Raw genomic sequence first — 19835 nt, forward strand, 5'->3', positions numbered from 1 at the left:
AAATCAAGAAGTCTTGATTAAGTTCTCTAAGGGGCTTTAGAGAAAGCACTAGAAGCTGCAGAGGCTGCTAAAGAAAAGGAGGAGACTAAAGATGAAAAACTAAGAGCACATGCACCCACATTTTGGGCACTTCCTTACAGTAAGTTAAGTCCCAAAGCCCTGCACACAGAGAAATGTCTCTGAAATTCTAAACTCAATTCTCAATTTTCGGATATGCTGTCTTTTCACCGCTTCCCCCAATAAATTGTCAATAAATAGATAAATAAATAGAAGCATTCGGCACTGGGATAATTCAAACTCCAGGCAACCATGAAACTTACTGGGTGACCTTGGACCAGGTATTTCTTTCAAAGTTGTTGTGAAAATAAAATGGAGTCCTTTGGAAGAAATGCAGGATAATAGTGGTCAGTATCAAATGATGCCAGCGTGTTAGAGGGACCCACCACTCATTGCAATGGGAACCTAGTGGTTCCCAAAGCAATTGAACATGTGTGTAAATGCTCATTTCTAGAATGGGTCAAGTTAGCGGAGTTTGTCAAAGCTATAGCCGTGCTCATGGTGGGTCTCAGGAGCACAATGGCAGAAGTAGAGATGCAGCAGCAATACTGGATAGTGCACAGAAGGAGGAGGAGGAGGCCATGGATGTGTATTTTTCTCTCAACACTTGCCAAACAGGGCATAATCATCCAGCTCTCATCTCCAGGCCAGATATAGTCTGAATATAGATGTGGAATATCAGGCCTAGCATGTGACACAAAGGAACCAAGGGGCACTCTGTCACCCTCATATTCCCAGCCAGTGAGAATGTGTGTGTGTGTGCTTTGAGGTTGAAGTACAGGGCCCTGGACTTTGGGGCTGGTGTCTTGGGCCCTGCAAACTAGGGAGTCCCCAGATGACCACCCACAGGATGGCAGGACATGAGGCAGATGCAAGCAGGCCCAATATCGCCACCTGAGATAGAATGGGCATTCTGGGGCCCACTGGGCTGATGCTGCTCTTTGCAGCATCCTGTCTTCTTATTTTTAAAATATTTTATAATCAGATGGCCACAGACAGGACATGTACATGGTTACAGATGCTAATTTTATTATTTATATAACCTCTCTCTCTATCCATCTATCTTTTCTGCAAGAAAATGTTGCTTATTTCCAAGTAAAAGATTTTTACGTGAGGGTAACAGAAGCAAACTTCATTTTATTTCTGTAGTCATGATGCTCTATGATTTAAGTGAGTTTAAATGAAAATAAATAAATACTGCAGCTCAGAATATATTTTAAATCATGGTTGGTAAACATCCCCCCTTCTAACATTATAAAGAACGTAGAAGCAGTTATAAGGCATAGATTGAGGGATAAAATGAGATGAAGAGAAATATTAGCTGTGTGCTTCACATGACCATCTAAAGCTCCCCCAACGCCTCAAGACTATTGCATCTAGGGTATAAAATTACTTAGGTGCACCACTGTTCCCAGCAGAACCACATGACAAGGGGATCTAAGAGTCCTTTTACAAAATGAATCCAAACAAACCCCTAATGTGGTGAATGGATTTATTAAATAATAACTGGACATGAGAAAATCAGACGAGCAAAAAGCAAAGGGGGAGGATTTACTGAGCTGTAATATAATTAAATAGGTGATTACAGGAATTTGCATGACACTGCTCAGGATTAGCCTTTAAGGCAGCCAGCAATTTACAGCATACAGTGTGGATCCCCTCCATTTTATTTAGTGGCATGTTGTGCTACACAATCGCCCATGGAAGAATCTATTTAGTAATTTTCTAAAGCAGATTAATATCTTGTGCTACATGAATTAAAAAGGAAAGGAAAGGTAGTCTGCATGTGCCATGTGTCTGATGAGATAAGATGGTGCGTAGTGAGAGACAGACAACGGGTATAATCCACTAGGTTGTTTTCTTTGCCAGCTCATGAAGGAGGATTTCCCAGGTATGTTTCCTGACAGCCTTTGTGAATCAGTGCAAATATGAAATCAGTGCTGATTCCAAACAGGCTTTGCACTTAAATTTACTCAACACTTAAGAATAAGTATCCAAGTGGGAATATTAACAATATGCAAATAGAAATAATAATAATAATAATAATAATAATAATAATAATAATAATAATAATAATGGCCATAAACATATATGGAAAGAGGTGCAGAGCCTCTTTCACATGGAGGGCCAAATTCCATTTCTCAGAAGTGTTGGCTGGGGCTCTAGTCAAAGGGGCAGGACTAGAAAAATCAACATGTTGTAGCTGAAAGCTCGTACTGCCAGTAACTTAAGGCATGTCTACACCAGCACTATATCCTGGGATCATCCTGGGATCGTTCCTGTGCATCCAAATGCCACACAGGGGATCCCAGGAGCAGGCAGGGATGATCCCTCCATTTTCCTGGGAAAACCCTTAGGTGTAGAAAGGGCCTAAGCCATAGGAGAGGCATTTCAGCCTTCTAGGATGGAGGGGAAAACTGTACAAACCTCAGGAAAGACCAAGGGATTGGTCATTGGGGGAAAGGTGATAGGGCAAGAGGATGGGGCATGGCCATCCCAGAGGACCAGATTTGTCCCCCCAGGCTTGAACTTCTGCACCTCTGATACATAGCGACACTTTAGCGAACTCGCGAGAAGCCTGCACCGCGAGGTCACTGAGCCCTGCTCTAAGGAGCCAGGCTTGCCATGTGGTCAGGAGGCTGTGCAGGGCCTCTGGAAAGTTTGCAATTCCCCTAGCATGCCATTAGCCCTGGAAAGCAAGCTTTGCCTCCCCCACCCCACTCCAATCGGAACCTTAAAGGCCCTCTTAACCTTGTGCATGTTTTTCAACTCCACTCTATCGTGGGCCCCATTGGCAAGTGGTGGGGAAGAGGAGAGAAATGCAATTTCCCCAAGGCTGGGGAGACTGTGTATTTTCTCCCTCCACTCTGGCATTAGACTGAAGGGAGAAAATAAGCAACTTCACTCAAAGGCTGAAGAACATTTGGGTGTGGGCCTGTCCTAGTGCTGGGTGGGTCTGCCTGGGCCCATGATGGGTGGACATGGTGGCATCTGCTGCCATTGTGTGCCCTGCCAAATTTTTGCCCCAAATCTATATATCCAATGGAGTTCGGCTGCATATGGTAGCTTTGGAGCACTTTAGGGCTACAAACCTATGTACACTCATTGAAATAAAGCTTCACTGCAGTGGTTCTTAATTTTGAATAAATGCTGACAAGAGTAGTTTGCATATCTTGGAAATGAAGATCCCCAAATAGGTTTGGATTAGAGGCATGGTTCAGGTTCATATGAAGCCTGGAGCCTGAGCTAAATTTGGCCTTCTTTGGGACATTTTTGTATGGATGTATGTAAAATTTGTTTTAGTTCAGTTTTGATCAAGATTTACCCAGTTCAAACCTTCTTGGCTGAGCATGAACTCAGACATAATCTGGGGTTGAAGTATATTTATTTATTTTATTTTTTAATTTATTTTATATCCCACCATTTTTCCTCCAAGCAGTCCAAGGTGATGCATATAGTCCTCCTCCTTTACATTTTATCCTCACAATAACCCTGTGAGGTAGGTTGGGCTGAGAGTCTGTGACTGGCCCAAAGTCACCCAGTGAGTTACCGTGGCCAAGTGGGGACTAGAATCCAGATCTCCCAAATCCTAGCCCAACACTTGAGCCATGTTGTATGGGGAGTACTTGCGCAATAATGCACAGTCAGTTGATTATTCCCCCCTCCATTGCCTAAAGTGTTGTCTGAACTCAGCCAATGGAACTTACTTTTGAGAAGACACTGATTACTCCACTAAGGCAATGTCTTTGCTTCTAGGAGGCAGCCATTTCCCCACAATGTTCCAATCTAGCTGAGGCAGGAGGGAAAGATGGGGAGAGAGACTCTATTGAGTAGGGATGTGCTCCGCTCCGATTAGGAGCGTAGAAGCAGTAGCGGATTGGCCTGCTCCGCCTTACCCAGAGGCGGAGTAGGAGCGGACCGCGGACCCCCTAGAAGCAAGGCGAAGAGAAGCGACCATTTTTCGGAGCTCCGAGTTCAGGCGGAGCGCTCCGGTCGCCATCTTGAAAACATTTCGCCATAGGATTGCATTGCGGCAAATAATCGCGCATAACTACGTTGTTTTTGAAGCTATCGTTCTGGAAATTCTTGTGCACAGAGAGTCGTGGATGGGGGTCATTTTGAGACCACTCTCACCTCTCTGCGTGCTGTGGTTCACGTGCAATATTTTTTTAAAAATCGGGTCAACCGCGGGGCTCAAACTGCGTTTCGGCTTTTCGCCCATAGGATTGCATTGAGGGAAAGAATCGGGGATAACTGGGGGGGGGTTTAAGCTATCGTTCTGAAAATTCTTGTGCACAGAGAGTCGTGGATGGGGGTCATTTTGAGACCACTCTCAACTTTCTGCGTGCTGTGGTTCACGTGCAATATTTTTTTAAAAATCGGGTCAACCGCGGGGCTCCGTTTCGGCTTTTCGCCCATAGGATTGCATTGAGGGAAAGAATCGGGGATAACTGGGGGGGGGTTTAAGCTATCGTTCTGAAAATTCTTGTGCACAGAGAGTCGTGGATGGGGGTCATTTTGAGACCACTCTCAACTTTCTGCATCGTACGGGTCGCGGGCTAGAAGTTTTTTAAAAATCGGCGGGAAAAATACCTTTTTCAAAGGGCTGAGGGGCAGAGTCAGCTCCCGGTCATGATGATCCCAAAGTTGGAGGAGGGCATAGGCAAAACAGGTAACTTGGGATTCTGGGAAACTTCTCTTTCTTCATCTGAACGGGCTTTTCCCCGTGTTTTTTAACACAGTAGCCCCACCAAATGCACAAACACAACCTGAAATCATATACTAAGCCAAGAATAAGAGATAGAAAACACAGCACTGCTCCCCACCCTAACCTTGGTGAACAACTGAATCGATGTGGTGCAAGGGGATGAGCTCCCCTAGGGCATCTCATCGTGGACGTGCCCCCACTCTCTCCTGCACTGGAAGGCCATAGAGCCTTCCAAAGAGAGTAAAACGGTGGAGCAATGCCTATCATGAGTTGAAGTGAATGGTCACTTTTCAGTGGTGGAGCAATGCCTGTTATGAGTTGAAGTGAGCGTTTTACTTCTTCTCAGAGCTGTTGGTGGCTGTCTTGAACTGGCAGCTACTTCCCCCTCCCCCGGGCACGTCCCCCTATTGCTGGTAAAAGACAGATATAGCCTTTTTTTTTTAATTCTTCTTGCTGTTTATTGAGCAACACTGCTGCTTTTAATTCCACCCCTCCTTTGTTTATTGATTGATTTATTCCATTTTATATGCATTACTGGCTTATCCTTGGCTCCCTTCCTTATGCCCCCAGAAATGCCAGCTGCATGCCTGCCTGCCTTCCCTCCCTCCTCCCCTGCCCACCTCGCAGGGATGTTGTGTGTGGGGTGCCCGATTTTCAAAAATTCGCCAAAAATCAGGGGATGATGGGATTGCCTTGAAACTTGGCGTGTGTGTGTATACGCCCATGAGGTGTCATGGTGCCAAACGTGAGGTTTCTAACTTCAACGGAAAAAAAGTTGTTTACTTTTTTAGCTTTCAATGCAACCCTATGGGGGGGCAAAAACGGAGCTCCGGATCCGGATCCGGAGCTCCGAGCGGAGCGGAGCGGAAGTGGGCGGAGCGGGGGCGGGGCGGAGCGACCCGCTCCGAAAAATGGCGGATCTGCAAGTGAAGCGGAGCGGGGGGTCCGTGCACACCCCTACTATTGAGTGTGTCATGCGCTATGAGAGCTATATACATTATAATGAGTGAAAGAATATTATTTAAAAATCAACTAAAGGGAAGTTTTGTTTTGTTTTTTAAAAAAGCTATTCCATCAAGTAGAAGATCAAAGGAAATGGAAATCACCAGGATTTTAATTAGGTAAGCTGTCATTTATTTACAAAGCCTGGAAGGAAAAATCGCCAAGGCTTTTTTTTAACAAAGTTTGGCCAAAGGAGTTCTTCCCCAAATTAAATTGCCCTCCTTCCCTCAATCTTTCACCAATCTTCTTGAAATGTTCAGGTCATGTAAAACCAACATTTCTTTCTGGCACATATAAATTTTAGGAATTTTGGTGAAACACTTTTTATTTTATAAACATTAGAATGACCAACCCCCTAATCACCCTTTTAGAATGGTAGAATGGTTTTTTTCCTGTTGAAACTTAATTAAGAATGCACAGTTGTGCATTCTTAAATCAAGATTTAAAACTTTGAAAATTTAAAAATTAATTTAAGAATAAGTTACAGTCCAGGAAAAGCTTGTCTAATATATATGTTTTTAGAAGGCGTTTGAAGGATGTTACATTTTTTACCTCCCAAACCTCACGTTAGTGGATTCTTACTTGGAACCACCTCTATGCTGATTGACATTTCAGAAGAATAGTCCATAAGGAACATAAGCATGTCCTTTTTATGATACCCTCAATATGTAAATGATACTCTTGCACAAAAATATATGCATGTATTTGTTTTAAATGTGGCAGGCTCGTTTCTCTCAAAAAGGGCAACTATCCTAAAAATGCCATTAAATTCTGCCAATGAATGCAAACTAATAATATCTGCAGTTCTTTTAAAAAAATCAAAATAAAATAAAGGGTTGTAGCACAAAAACCACTGCACTGCTAACTTTTCTGACATTTTGCAAGTGCAATTCACTCCTTAGTAGTTAATATTCCTGAAAATATCATTTGCTTCAGAGAGTCAGAAAAAAAGAAAGTATAGGTGTTTCTTATCCATAATAGACAATGGGAGGCATGAAGCCTTAGATTTCTGAAACTTGCCTCTGGTTCAGTACCGAATCAAAGTGGATGGGTTCCAAATTAGTTTGAGCAGAATTGGACCATTATCTGAAGCACTGAATTGGGGTCTGAGCTGACTCTTGTGGACAATGCGCACCTCTACTTTGAATGTTTGAAACCTCAATAATTTTCTGTGGCCATCTAGTCTCACTGCATGTGCACTTTCTGATACTGATTGCTGATGCTTCCAAAGACTATGGTCACATCAGTCCTCCTTCTATATTTTAAACTGAGCCAAAATCCAGATTGAATGTCAGCAGCTATCCTAGCATAGCACTTGCATCATGTAGTCTTATGTTCCTTATACTGAATACCCTGCAAGAGTTATGTTGAAAATTTTCACATTCCATGACAATATAAACCAAGAACAGCTACTTTATTTCATAAATGATTAACACAACCACTCTGTTTATTCATTGTGCAGGAACAATACTATCAATTTCTGGCCAGCTTTCTGCTATCATTTGTAATGGTCATTAATTAGCATGAGATAGTGTGGCTGTGTCATGAAATAATCTGGCTTACTGGTAGCCAAGAGAATGGAAGCATTTCTTCTGACTTTCCATTCAGTAAGCAGAATGGCTATTTTATCTTCCTATGTATTATACCAGAACTAAGCTCTGTTTGCTATTTTGTTTGGCTGCAATACTTGGAAAAGGAGGAGAAAAATCATAGCTAGAACTCAGAAGTTGGCAGCTCTAATGTGCATCCTTTGAGGCCCCAATGCTTCTCCCATCCTTAGGTGTGCTGTGAGAAACTGTGAGTGAAGGCCCTTGGAGAGGTGGGTACCCATGCTCAATTTCTGTAAAAAGAATCGCAGCAGCAGAGTGATTCACCTGACTCTTTTCTGCTTGTACTTACACACATACCACAACAGATCCCACCTTGAGTTGACTGCCCACCACCTTTACTGCTTGTACACACACACACACACACATACACACATACACACACACACACACACACACACACACACACACCAGCTTGTCCCTCCCACAAGATTAAAAGTGTCAGGCAGACATTGGCAGTCATGCATGGTAGGTACCACTAAAAATTATCTTCTTCCATTTGGTATTGTGAGGACTGAACTACATCATCACCAGCCATGAATATTTTATGCAGGGATAATAGGAGTTGTAGCTTAACCCCATGGTCTCAAGCAGAAGAAGACACTTAGGGTGACCATATGAAAAGGAGGACAGGAGCCCTGCCCTTTTTTGTATCTTGTCACACTAGTATAGCTTCTGCAGCTTTAACTGTTGCGATGAAGAGGGAATTTCACCAGGAGCTGCATGCATAAAAATGACACCTGCTGAAATTCCCCTTTCTATATAACTGCTAAAGATACAGGAGCCCTGTCCTGCTTTTCATATGGTCACCCTAGTGACACTGCACTTCCAGAGTTTCCATCACTTGCCTGACCCCAAAGGTAAGTTATCTCCTGGGGAAAGCAAGAGGGCAAGTGAACAGCTCCAACATACATTAGGAAATGGTTGCTGAAGGAGTGCCAATTCATTTTTTGGGTTAATAGTCTTCTGCTTGCCTGTCTCTACTCACCTAAAGAACAACCATTATTGGATCCAGCAGTTCCTATGATTCCATGGGAACAATGGAGGCTTGTCGATCCAATGTTGGTGGGACAGTGAAACTGCTCCAGGTTTCAATCTGAAACCCAGAGCAGATTTATCATCCTACTGACATTGGTGCCACCAGTCTCCACTGCATGGGAGGGAAACCAAGGCTGAGAAATCGCTTACTCAAGGGCACCTGATGATCCCATTGTTAGGACGAATTTGAATTCTCCTATCCAAATCAACTTTTTTGTCCACTAGGATTTCTGGTCTGTACTAGACTTTCTGGTCTAGTAAAGGCTTTCTGGTATTTACTAGACATAAAGGGCTCATCTACACCAAGCAGGATATTCCACTATGAAAGTGGTATGAAACCAGTATATGAAAGGCAGGAGCCACACAATCTACACCAAGCAGGATATAGCATTATGAAAGTGGTATGAAAGCAGTATGTGGTATGTGTCAATGCACCCCAACAGTTGTCAGTGCACTTCAATACCACTATAAAGCAGTAGTGTGACTCCTGCATTTTATATACTACTTTCATATCACTTTCATAGTGGAATATCTGCATGGTGTACATGAGCCCTTAAACTCAGATAATTGTCACTTGTTATTCTTTAGATAAAATTGTTAGGGGCGGGGAAAGCCTAAAGTTTACATTTTATGTATTCCACATGCAATGTAAATCTCTTCCTCATAAACCAAAAGCTGCAATCTGAAGCAATCTCATAGGCTTTGAACCAAGCAACACTAGAATAAATATGCTGTGGTTTACAGCCAGAAACTGCATTTCTCATTTTAAAAGAGTTGTGTTAATCTGGATTTAATGAGAAGGAAGACAGGAAAGTTTATGGAACGTGTGTGTGTGTGTGTGTGTGTGTGTGTGTGTGTGTGTGTGTGTGAGAGAGAGAGAGAGAGAGAGAGAGAGAGAGAGAGAGAGAGAGAGAGAGAGATGGGGTTGGTGGGGGAAGATGAGTAAGTAGGAGGTGGAATCATTACAAATCCAACAATTTCACAGGGATTGACAGTAAAACTGTTAGTCCACAAATAACATTTCTGCACAAAACCTAGGGATTTTAAAAGAGTTGAAAAAGCCTATCCAAGGCCAGATGAAATTGGAAGACTTATGTCAGAACCAGAAATACTTATCCACTTACTTGTAATTCAAGAGTCAATGCCATGTCAGGGTCAACCTTGACTGATAATAAGTCTTAGGTGGTGACATTATTTGAAATTAATAATGGTGTATGTGCAAGGGTATGTTAATCTGGAATGACCTTCCTTTATTCTTTGTTCTTCTTTTTTTTGCAGGAGTTAGTTCAATCTGGCTTGAGCATCATTTGAAATCCATTCAAGTCTGCATAACAAAAGAGTAACCCACCCACCCACCCAACAAATGGGAGTGTATACATATTTCTACACTCAACATTCTGATCTACTTAATAAATGCATTGCTTATATCAGGAAGTGGACAACTTGTGGCCCTCCAGATCTTTGGGATTATAACTTATAGGTAGAACATCTAAAAAGTCACAAGTTGCCTACCCATAAATTACATGCTTATCATGCTTGTGCAAACTTTAAATGAGATATCTGCTAAAATCAAGACAGCTTGGGGTGGGGAAAACAGAAATAGATTTGTGTCTGAAAAGATTTCTTTGTTAGCTATATCCCCCCCCCAAAAAATGCCTTATTTCTGATGATAGTCCTTTAAAAAAAAATTCTGTACACTTCCATTGCTTTCCCTATATATTGCTGCTATTCTTTTGCTGTTACTAAAACTTATTGGTCCTTATTTATTTATTTATTTATTTATTTATTACATTTCTATCCTCCTTTTTCTCTCTCCAAGGAACCCAAGGCAGCAGACATAATCCTCTTCCTCTCCATTTTATCCTCATAACAACAATCCTATGAGGTAGGTTGGGCTGAGAGTCTGTTACTGGCCCAAAGTCACCCATTGAGCTTCCATGGCTGAGTGGGGACTAGAATCCAGATCTCCTGACTCCCAGTCTAACACTCTAGCCACTACACCACACTATCTCTCATGGATGAACCTTAGATATGTATGGAAATTTTGTTTCAGTTTGCTTTCGATCAGGTTTTATCCGGTTTGCACCTTATAGACTAGACACAGATTGAAATACAATTTGTGGTCAAAATCCATATATTTTCAAGCATGTGCAGAAATTGGTGGACCAAAAATATTTATTTGACAGCATGCATATATTCAAAAAATACATGTGAAACAAAGTGTACTCTTACAAAATGCATACAAATGATCTAGTAATTCGAGAATAATGCTTATATTTCAAGGATGTGCACAATTGATGCACACATTCGGAAAAATGTGCACAGAAATACACGTTTTAATGCAAAGGGAACAAAACAAAGATTGCAGTCTGAGAAACTGATGATGGAACAAGCACTGAAGTGGAATTTGGAATAAATTTGTAAATTTGTTTGTATGCACATCCCTAACAATACCAGCCAATCAGGAATGACATCATGATGCTAAACAGCCAATCAGATTTGACTTCATGACAAAAACATTGAAGTTAAACTAGATCTATAACAAGAGGCATAGAAAAATCAAAGGCCAATTTGTAAGTCTTCTGGTCCTTCAGAAAGACTGCACAAGTTCTTTGGATATGTACCAGGTGTCTTTTAATCTGATTTAAATCTGTATTTTATATCGTCTTTAATATTTTTGCAAACCTCCCAGAAAACATGGACCGGTTATATTGATTAATTACATAATTAATTAGCATATTATGAAGTTCTATTTTCTTTTCCTTCTACCACAGCCTAACCACAACTATTTCAGCGGCATCTCCCCCCCCCAAAAAAAAATCACTGCAACGCACCCTGAATATTATTATGATGGGAGAAGTTACACCTGGTGTCATTCTGCCTTTTATTGAAAGTTACAGGGTATCTCAAATAGAGGTCACAAGAACTATTTCATGATATTGAGGCAGCAATCCTAACATCTAAGTACCATAAATCTGGTGTGCTGCCTTTAATTGTATGGATGAATAGAGAGAGCAGCTTTATTGCCACATGTTCTTATCTAATATTCATTTAATTGGTTAACAAATGATCCAGCTTGATATATAACACATTACAGAATTGCCATGTGCCCTAAAACTAGATATTTTATATACATCTCAAAATGTAATGCTCAAGTCATATAAAAGGCTAAGTTTCTGGGGAATAAATATTGATTTCTAGTACTCAGTCAGTTGCTGTAAGGTTGAATGTTGCATAAAAGTCTTGCTCAAACATATTTATTTTCCTTTAGACAAACTCTGCATCTGAAGTACAGGAACAAAATGACACCTTGAATTATACATTTAAAAAATAACTCACTGTTCTGTCCAGATAAAACATAGGCTCCTGCAGGATACTATTTGTGAAATAGAACTAGAAGGAGTAAAAAGAGGGATGGAGGGAGTGGGAGAGAGAGAGAGAGAGAGAGAGAGAGCACTAAGGATTTTTTGGATTTGATTTCCAGAAGTGGTTTGATCGTCTCCAATTGAATGCAAGCAAGTTGGAGGCTCCAGTTATCAGTGAAAATTATTAGTGAACCTTCTCAACTAGATGATGATGATGATGAAGATGACAACAACAATAACAACTTGATGCCAGAATGATCATTTCAAACCATGATCTACTTTTAGTTAGGGATGAGTTGGATTTCTCTTCCTATGTCCCTTTATTTCAGGGGTTGTCTTTGAATAGGCATAGTTAAATTATCTAATTCACTACCACAAGATGTAGGGATGGCTTTAAAAGGGAGTTGGATAAATTCCTGGAGGGGAGGGCTATCAATGGCTACTAGCCCTGATGGTTGTGTGCTATCTCCAGTATTTGAGGCAGTAAGCCTGTGTGTACCAGTTGCTGGGGAACATGGGTGGGAGGGTGCTATTGCACCATGTCCTGCTTTGTTGGTCCATGGTAGACAGCTGGTTGGCCACTGTGAGTCAATGGACCCTCGGTCTGATCCAGCGTGCCAGAAGTATATAACAAATTGTATTTGTGTATTTCTGGTCACAGGGTTCTTGCAGAACCTCAGGGGGGTTGGATTATTTATGTCCATTCCCAATATCACGCGGGAAGGTGGAAGGGGGGGTATGTTCTGCCAAATGTAAGCTTGAAAATATAATTAGAGGGCTGTGGTATTAGACTTACTCATACAATTTACCACCATTCCAAATGTATTTGGAGTGGCTTACAATTCAGTTATATTAAGCTACATTAGAAACAAATTTGACATATAACTTGTTCTTACAAAAGAGCATGTAACTCATTTCAAACACTTTTGAGACTGGCATGTAGCAGGAAATGAATGTTTAGCAAACTGGACACTATCCAGAATTGCCAAAGTCATTTCTTTCATCAAACTGAAATTTTGCAGACCACTGTTCAACTGGTTTTAAACACTAGAAAGACTATATATGTAAAATTAAACGTTCTTTTTTGTGAATATTGTGATCTGAATTTTAAAAGACTTGTGGTTTCCTCCTCTATTTTATTTTGATAAAATGTAATCTACACTTTGAGATGTTTTGGCATTTTCCCTAATTTAGAGCCTCAATAATTATGTTTAAAACCAGGAGTTTAGTTTCCCCCTCCTGGGTCATGAAAACTTTGAATACTCATGCAGTATTTCCTCACTGGCACAGATTGATGATGATGATGATGATGATGATGATGTCTTCATCAGATGTTTAAGGAAAGTGTAAGTAAATTAAGTTTTTCAGTTATCTCTCACCCAGGAAAAGCCTGTTCTAGCATATATGTATAACTATTTTGGGATAGTCATGAGCCCATAGCTAAAGCTGTTGGATAATTTTCAGTAGGATGTTATTTCTGGGACAATCTTTCCAAGTGAAATGGTATAATTAAAATTTGAAGGAAAGTTGTAAATTAGTAGGCTGAGGATTGCTGTCTTTTTTTAACCTTTAAAACTTGTTTGCAAGGAAAAGGTCTCTCTCTCTCTCTTTCTTTCCTGTAAAGAACCTGACTTCACTTCATTTCACTTAATTGCTTTGTAATTTTCCTGGCAAATCACATAAGAACTTCCTTCATTATTTAGAAGCTGATTGGAGCATCTGGCTGATTAGTTCCCAAGAGACTGGAAGCCCAAGAGGAAACTAGAATTATGAATCACACAAAGGACTGTTTGGCTTAGCGGCCTAAGTATTCATTATCGCCCTGCCAAAAGTGCATAACCTCAGATGATGCAGAATGGACTAACATATCTTATGAAGTAAGTGCTTGCTTGTCAAAGATCATGTACCAATTGTTTCTGGTGCAGTACACTACCTTGGGAGTGTCAGGCAAAACAACGTACTAGAGGTTAAGTACCACTGAACTGACAAAACACACTTCTGAGTAAAATAGCATTATTTACTCTATTTCTGATGTTCAGGCCTGAGTGACATTGTTTATGTAGCAAAAATGTCACCACCCATGCTCAAGAAGGAGGTATGAGTAATCTTAAGGGGATCCCAAAGTTTGCAGAAGTACCCCCCCTCACACACACACACACCCAAAACTCTCTTAGTGTGGAAAATCAAAACTAAAACAGGACTGAGCATGCTCAGTGGCCACAGAATGCTAACTGGTTGTTTGCAGGTGGAACAGAAAACTGGGTGGGAGAAGAATTTAAATGGAGTATCAGATAAGAGGGCATGGCTGACTGACTGGAACAGTGAACAGAAGCATTCCACACCCCACCATTTTGTTGAGGGGTAGGTGTGGTTTTGTCCCATAAACCAGGAGGGGCCCATTTGTAAAAGTCCTCTGGACATCCTCCCCGCCCTCCTCACCATTGCAACCTCTTTGCAACCTGTCCTCTTGCTCAGACAATGATGGTGGTGAGATGAAGGAGCAGCCGATGCCTTTGCCTACTTGCGCCCTGGTGCTTGCCTTCTGAAGCGAGCAAGTGGTAGCAATTACAAGAAAGAGGAAAGGAGCAAAAGCAGCTGGTATCTTGCCCAAGGATCCTCAAAAACCTGGATCTGCTCGCACTGATCCCCTGTTGTAAAATTATGGTTAAATTACACAGTATGTTCAATGTGTTACCCCCCCACACACACTTTAAAAAGAGCATCCAAGGGTGAAGATGCTATCAGGTTTGGCATGCAGTGAAGGAGGTGAGCCCTTGCCCTGCACCATGATCCTCATAATGCCCTCACCCAGCATCTATTACTCTCAGGAATACTATCATACCTTTAGCGTATCATCCAGATGGCCACATGGCTCTTTATCTTTCTAAATACTGTTCTTTGTTTCTCAGCAAGTTATGCTTTTGCCTAGCTTGATTGCAGCCTAAACATGCACTCAGTGATGAAGAGAGAAAGGGGGGGATTTTTTTTCATTTTCATGCCCCTCAAAGCCAAGATAGACCCCAAATATATACTCCTTTTAAAGAACCAGTGTGGTATAGTGGCTAGAGTGTTGGACTGGGAGTTTGGAGATCCAGTTTCTAGTTCCCACTTGGTCATGGAAACTCACTGGGTGACTTTGGACCTGTTTAACAAACTCTGAGCCCAACCTACCTCACACAGTTATTTGTGAGGATAAAATGGAGAGGAGGAGGATTATGTACATAGCCTTTGAGGGGGGAAAATGGAATACAAATTTAATAAATAAATAAATGTGTGCACTCCAAACCCAGACTATGTCTGAATCTATGTTCAGTTTGGAAGTTCCTTGAAAGAAAAAAGACATGATGCAAATGCAATAAATAAATAAATAAATAGGACCACAAACTCATACAAGTTTCTCATTTCCTGCTTGAATTTCACCATAATAGTCCTAAAACCCTTTGCTTTCCACGTTCATTTCAGGAAATTATTGGTAGGAGAAATCTAGGGACAGTGACCATCCTCAAGATGCCATGGAGGTGACTTTCCACACATCTCAGTCTGAATAAGACCCATCTGTCAACCTGTGCCAGTAATTTCAATTTATGGGTTCATTAATAGCTTAAACGTATTTTTAAAAGAAAATGCAACTTGTGAACAGTCACTGTAGTGTAGTGGCTAGATTGTTGATGTAGTGGCTTAGAATTGGGAGATCCAGATTCTAGTCCCCACTCATTGGGTGACTTTGGGCCAGTCAAAGACTCTCAGCTAAACGTTCTTCACAGGGTTGCTGTTGTGAGGATAAAATGGAGAGGAGGAAGATTTTGTATGCCCACTTCAGTTCCTTGGGCAGAAAAGGTGGGATATAAATGCAATCAATCAGTCAATCAATAAAATAATTGTGTCCTGGTGATCTGGAAGACTTAAAAATAAGATACATCATGCTTAGGAACATAAACAGATGTACTATATCAGGATTCATGTAGCAAAATATTCTGCAATTCTTTCTCCAAGAACACTTTCTGTTCTTCAGACTAACATAAATCTGGAAATGAACCACCCCATGATTAATTCAGAACTTTCTGGAATAAAGTTCTACATACTGTCAAAAATGGAACTTGTTTAAACAACACTACAGAAAGTTCCTTAAACCATGAAATACCTCTAGTTCTTTCTAAATTTAAGAGTTTATTCTTGCTACCATTCACTGAAATAAGTTGTATGTGTTCCTAGTCTTGTTCAATACAAAATAGAGATGACTCTGAAATGGTAGTTAAAATATGGGGCTGAAGCATTATAATACACTATCGAGCAGCAATGCTTTGTGTTGTGCAGCGCAAGACCTTTTCGTGCTTTAATTTATAAAGCACTCCAACTAGAAAATTATAGAAGCTTTATTATAACATAAGCAATACCTTGGGTGGGCTCCCTACAGTTTCTCAGCATGGCAGGGAATTCGAAAAGGTCACTGTCCAACGCTTTGCCATTTGAGATTTCTATGATTTTAAATAAATCAAAACAAGTGGTCTAAGAAGAACTTTTGAAAATAGAAGCCGTAGAATAGACCTCCGAGGGAAATCAATTTTGACTCTTCGTATCATTAGATAATAAGGGCAGGGGCAGGGAAACTACTGGATATCTTAGTGAAGATGTGGTTATTGTAAAGGTCAAGCAAGATGGGAGGGTGTAGGGGAAAATGTGAAAGAGTTTTAATGAGGTATAAAGTTGCACATGATGGTTTTAAGGTGTAACATTAATGGCACAATACTATGCATTTCTACTCAGAAGTAAATCCCACTAAGTTCAATGGGGCTTACTATCTGGTAAGTGGGTAAATGATGGCAGCATAAGTTAAAGAATCATCACAAAACGGAGTATTGCTGTGCTTCTAAAAATATGTGTTTCATGGTCTGAAGTTACATTGCACAGGTCTGTTGTTAAAGTTGAGCAGGCCCAATCCTATAAATAACTTGGATGAAAGGCTAGCAACCATAAGGAACCTGATCTGTGACCTTCAGAGAAAGAGCAAGGTATGAACTGTATCCAACTCATTAGCCCTACTTAACATCCAGCGATAAATAAGGCCTTAGCTAGACCTACCGGTTGGCCCGCAATCGAGGAGGGAAGCTCTCGCCATGTGTTTATCATGAGATCCTTCCTCTGTTTACATGCGATGCGCAATGACCTCAGAAGGAGAGGCATCGCGCCCACCACTTTTTTTACTTAAAGGTGCAGCTGTGCATGAACATTTGTGTGCAAACGGTGAGAATTTTTAAAATTTAAATTACTTTCCCTGCTCCCCATCCCACCCTACCCCTGATGGGCACAGCACTCAGCACCTCGTGAGGAATCGCACGGAGTCGGGTCAACCCGTGGCGCCCGGCCAAATGTTCCATGGTCTCAGGCTCAGCCTGAGGCTAAAGGGGCTAAAGGGGAGGGAGAGATCCTGGTGCAAGGGAGGGATCATCAGTGTGCTGATTCATCAGTACGCTGATGCCACTTATTATTATTATTATTATTATTATTATTATTATTATTATTATTATTATTTATTTATATAGCACCATCAATGTACATGGTGCTGTACAGATAACACAGTAAATAGCAAGACCCTGCCGCATAGGCTTACAATCTAATAAGGTTGTAGTAAACAATAAAGAGGGAAGGAGAATGCAAACAGGCACAGGGAAGTGTAAACAGGCATCGGGTAGGGTGAAGCTAACAGTATGGAGTTAGAACAAACTCAATATTTAAAAGCTATAGGGAAAAGAAAAGTTTTTAGCTGAGTTTTAAAAGCTGTGATTGAGTTTGTAGTTCTCAAGTGTTCTGGAAGAGCGTTCCAGGCGTAAGGGGCAGCAGAAGAAAAAGGACGAAGCCAAGTAAGGTCTACTTATCCTTTTCAACTTCATCAGGTGTGGATGTGCTGAACCAGTGCCTGGCTGCAACAATGGACTGGATGAGGGCTAATAAACTGAAACTCAATCCAGACAAGAGTGAGATGCTGTTAGTGGGTGGTTCCTCTGACCGGACAGTGGGTGTTCAACCTGTTCTGGATGAGGTTGCGCTCCCCCTGAAGGAGCAGGTTCATAGCTTGGGGGTTCTCCTAGAACCATCTCTGTCACTTGAGGCTCTGGTGGCATGGAGTGCTTTCTACCAGCTCCGGTTAGTGGCCCAGCTACGCCCCTATCTGGACAGGGATAACCTAGCTTCAGTTGTCCATACTCTGGTAACCTCCAAATTAGATTACTGCAATGCCCTCTACATGGGGCAGCCTTTGAAGATGGTCCGGAAGCTGCAGCTTGTGCAAAATGTGGCAGCCAGATTGATAGCGGGAACAGGGAGGTTTGAGCATATAACACCGATTCTGGCCCGCTTGCATTGGCTGCCTATATGTTTCCGAGCCCAATTCAAGGTACTGGTTTTAACCTATAAAGCCCTACATGGCTTGGGACCGCAATACCTGATGGAATGCCTCTCCCAACATGAACCTACCCATACACTGCGCACAATATCTAAGGTCCTCCTCCGAGTGCCTACTCCGAGGGAAGCTCGGAGGATGGCAACAAGCGAGAGGGCCTTCTCAGTGGTGGCCGCTCGACTGTGGAATGATCTCCCCGATGAGGCTCGCCTTGCACCAACATTGTTATCTTTTCGGCACCAAGTCAAGACTTTTCTCTTCTCCCAGGCATTTTTAACAGCATTTTAACAGCATTTAACAACGTTAAGTTTGTTTTTAATGGACCCCAGAATTGTTGTTTTTAAATGGATACTGTTGTTTTTATGCTGTTGTTTTTATGTTTCTGATGGTTTTTTTAAAAAATTTTGTATACTTTTTTATGTTTACTATTTTTAACTGCTGTAAAGAGAGCTTTGGCTATGGGGCGGTATATAAATGTAATAAAACAAATAAATAAATATCTGGGAATTCTGAAGTGTGTACACACCCTTTTTCCTTTTTACATTTGAGATAGTAGGTGGATTATAGGCCAGGTTTTATAGAACAACTGGACAATATTACAGCACACTCTGGTAAAGGTGTTATAATGACAAGATAACTTTAAATCATTCAAAATATAATAGTGGCCACTGGGTATAGTGGCAAGTGGTTCATTCACTCTGGTATCCTCAAACGTAGAACCCTGATAAAATAATATTCATTGACTAAATTTGAAAAATAAATGAAAAAATGCATACAAATTTCCTTGCAGAAAAGTAGATGCTCAGAATCTGATGCAGAATGAGTCCTGTGGTAAAAAAATGAGGACCTGAGCAAGATCAGATTCTCCCATCACTCTAAACTTTTGCTGAGATTCTTACTTTGCTTTTGCACAATCTCTGTAATTATTCCAGTGTCCAGTAGCTCCAATATTGATTTGTGCCTTGGTCTCAATCCACCAGGTTCTCATCATCCTTTGCTTCAAATACCATGGTTTGTCTTCAGTCACTTAATTCCTCAGTGTAATTTTCTTCATCACTTAACCTTCTGTTTGTGGGGTGTGTGGAGGAGGGTGAGAAAAAGGATGAAACTGACATTTTACCAGTGTGAGTGAACAACAACAAATATTTTGGATTTCTTTTTTTAGACAGTCTTCTCTAAAGCGAGTGGTGTTGAAGTGCTGATATGCTCCTAGTAATGATATTTCTGCAATTTTGTTATGGCATTTCATCTTGATCTTACATTACATACCACTCATCCCTAGCAGCCATACAGGCAATGTCAGGACTTGCAACAGCAGCAGAAGCAGCACTTGGAGAAATGTATTTTCCCTGTTTGCTATGTCCTTTTCCAGTGTTGGGCAGAGGCGGAACCAGGACAAAGGTCTTAATGACACATGTTCTTGCTAATGGTCACATAGCTCAAAAGATTCATAACATCATAAGATTCCATTTATATAGCATCCTGTCAAATACTGTATGAACTGGGTCTAATCATGAATCCATTGAAGTGCCACAGGATTGGAAACAGGCAAATGTCCAAATCTTCGAAAAGAATCCTCTCCATGTTTCAATTAGTTGCAAGGAGGATTCTAAGCACATTCAGCTGAACACAGGGCATGTCTACACCTACGAGCTTTCTGG

The sequence above is a fragment of the Elgaria multicarinata genome, chromosome 10, assembly GCF_023053635.1.
Source record: "Elgaria multicarinata webbii isolate HBS135686 ecotype San Diego chromosome 10, rElgMul1.1.pri, whole genome shotgun sequence".
Lineage (NCBI taxonomy): Eukaryota > Metazoa > Chordata > Lepidosauria > Squamata > Anguidae > Elgaria > Elgaria multicarinata.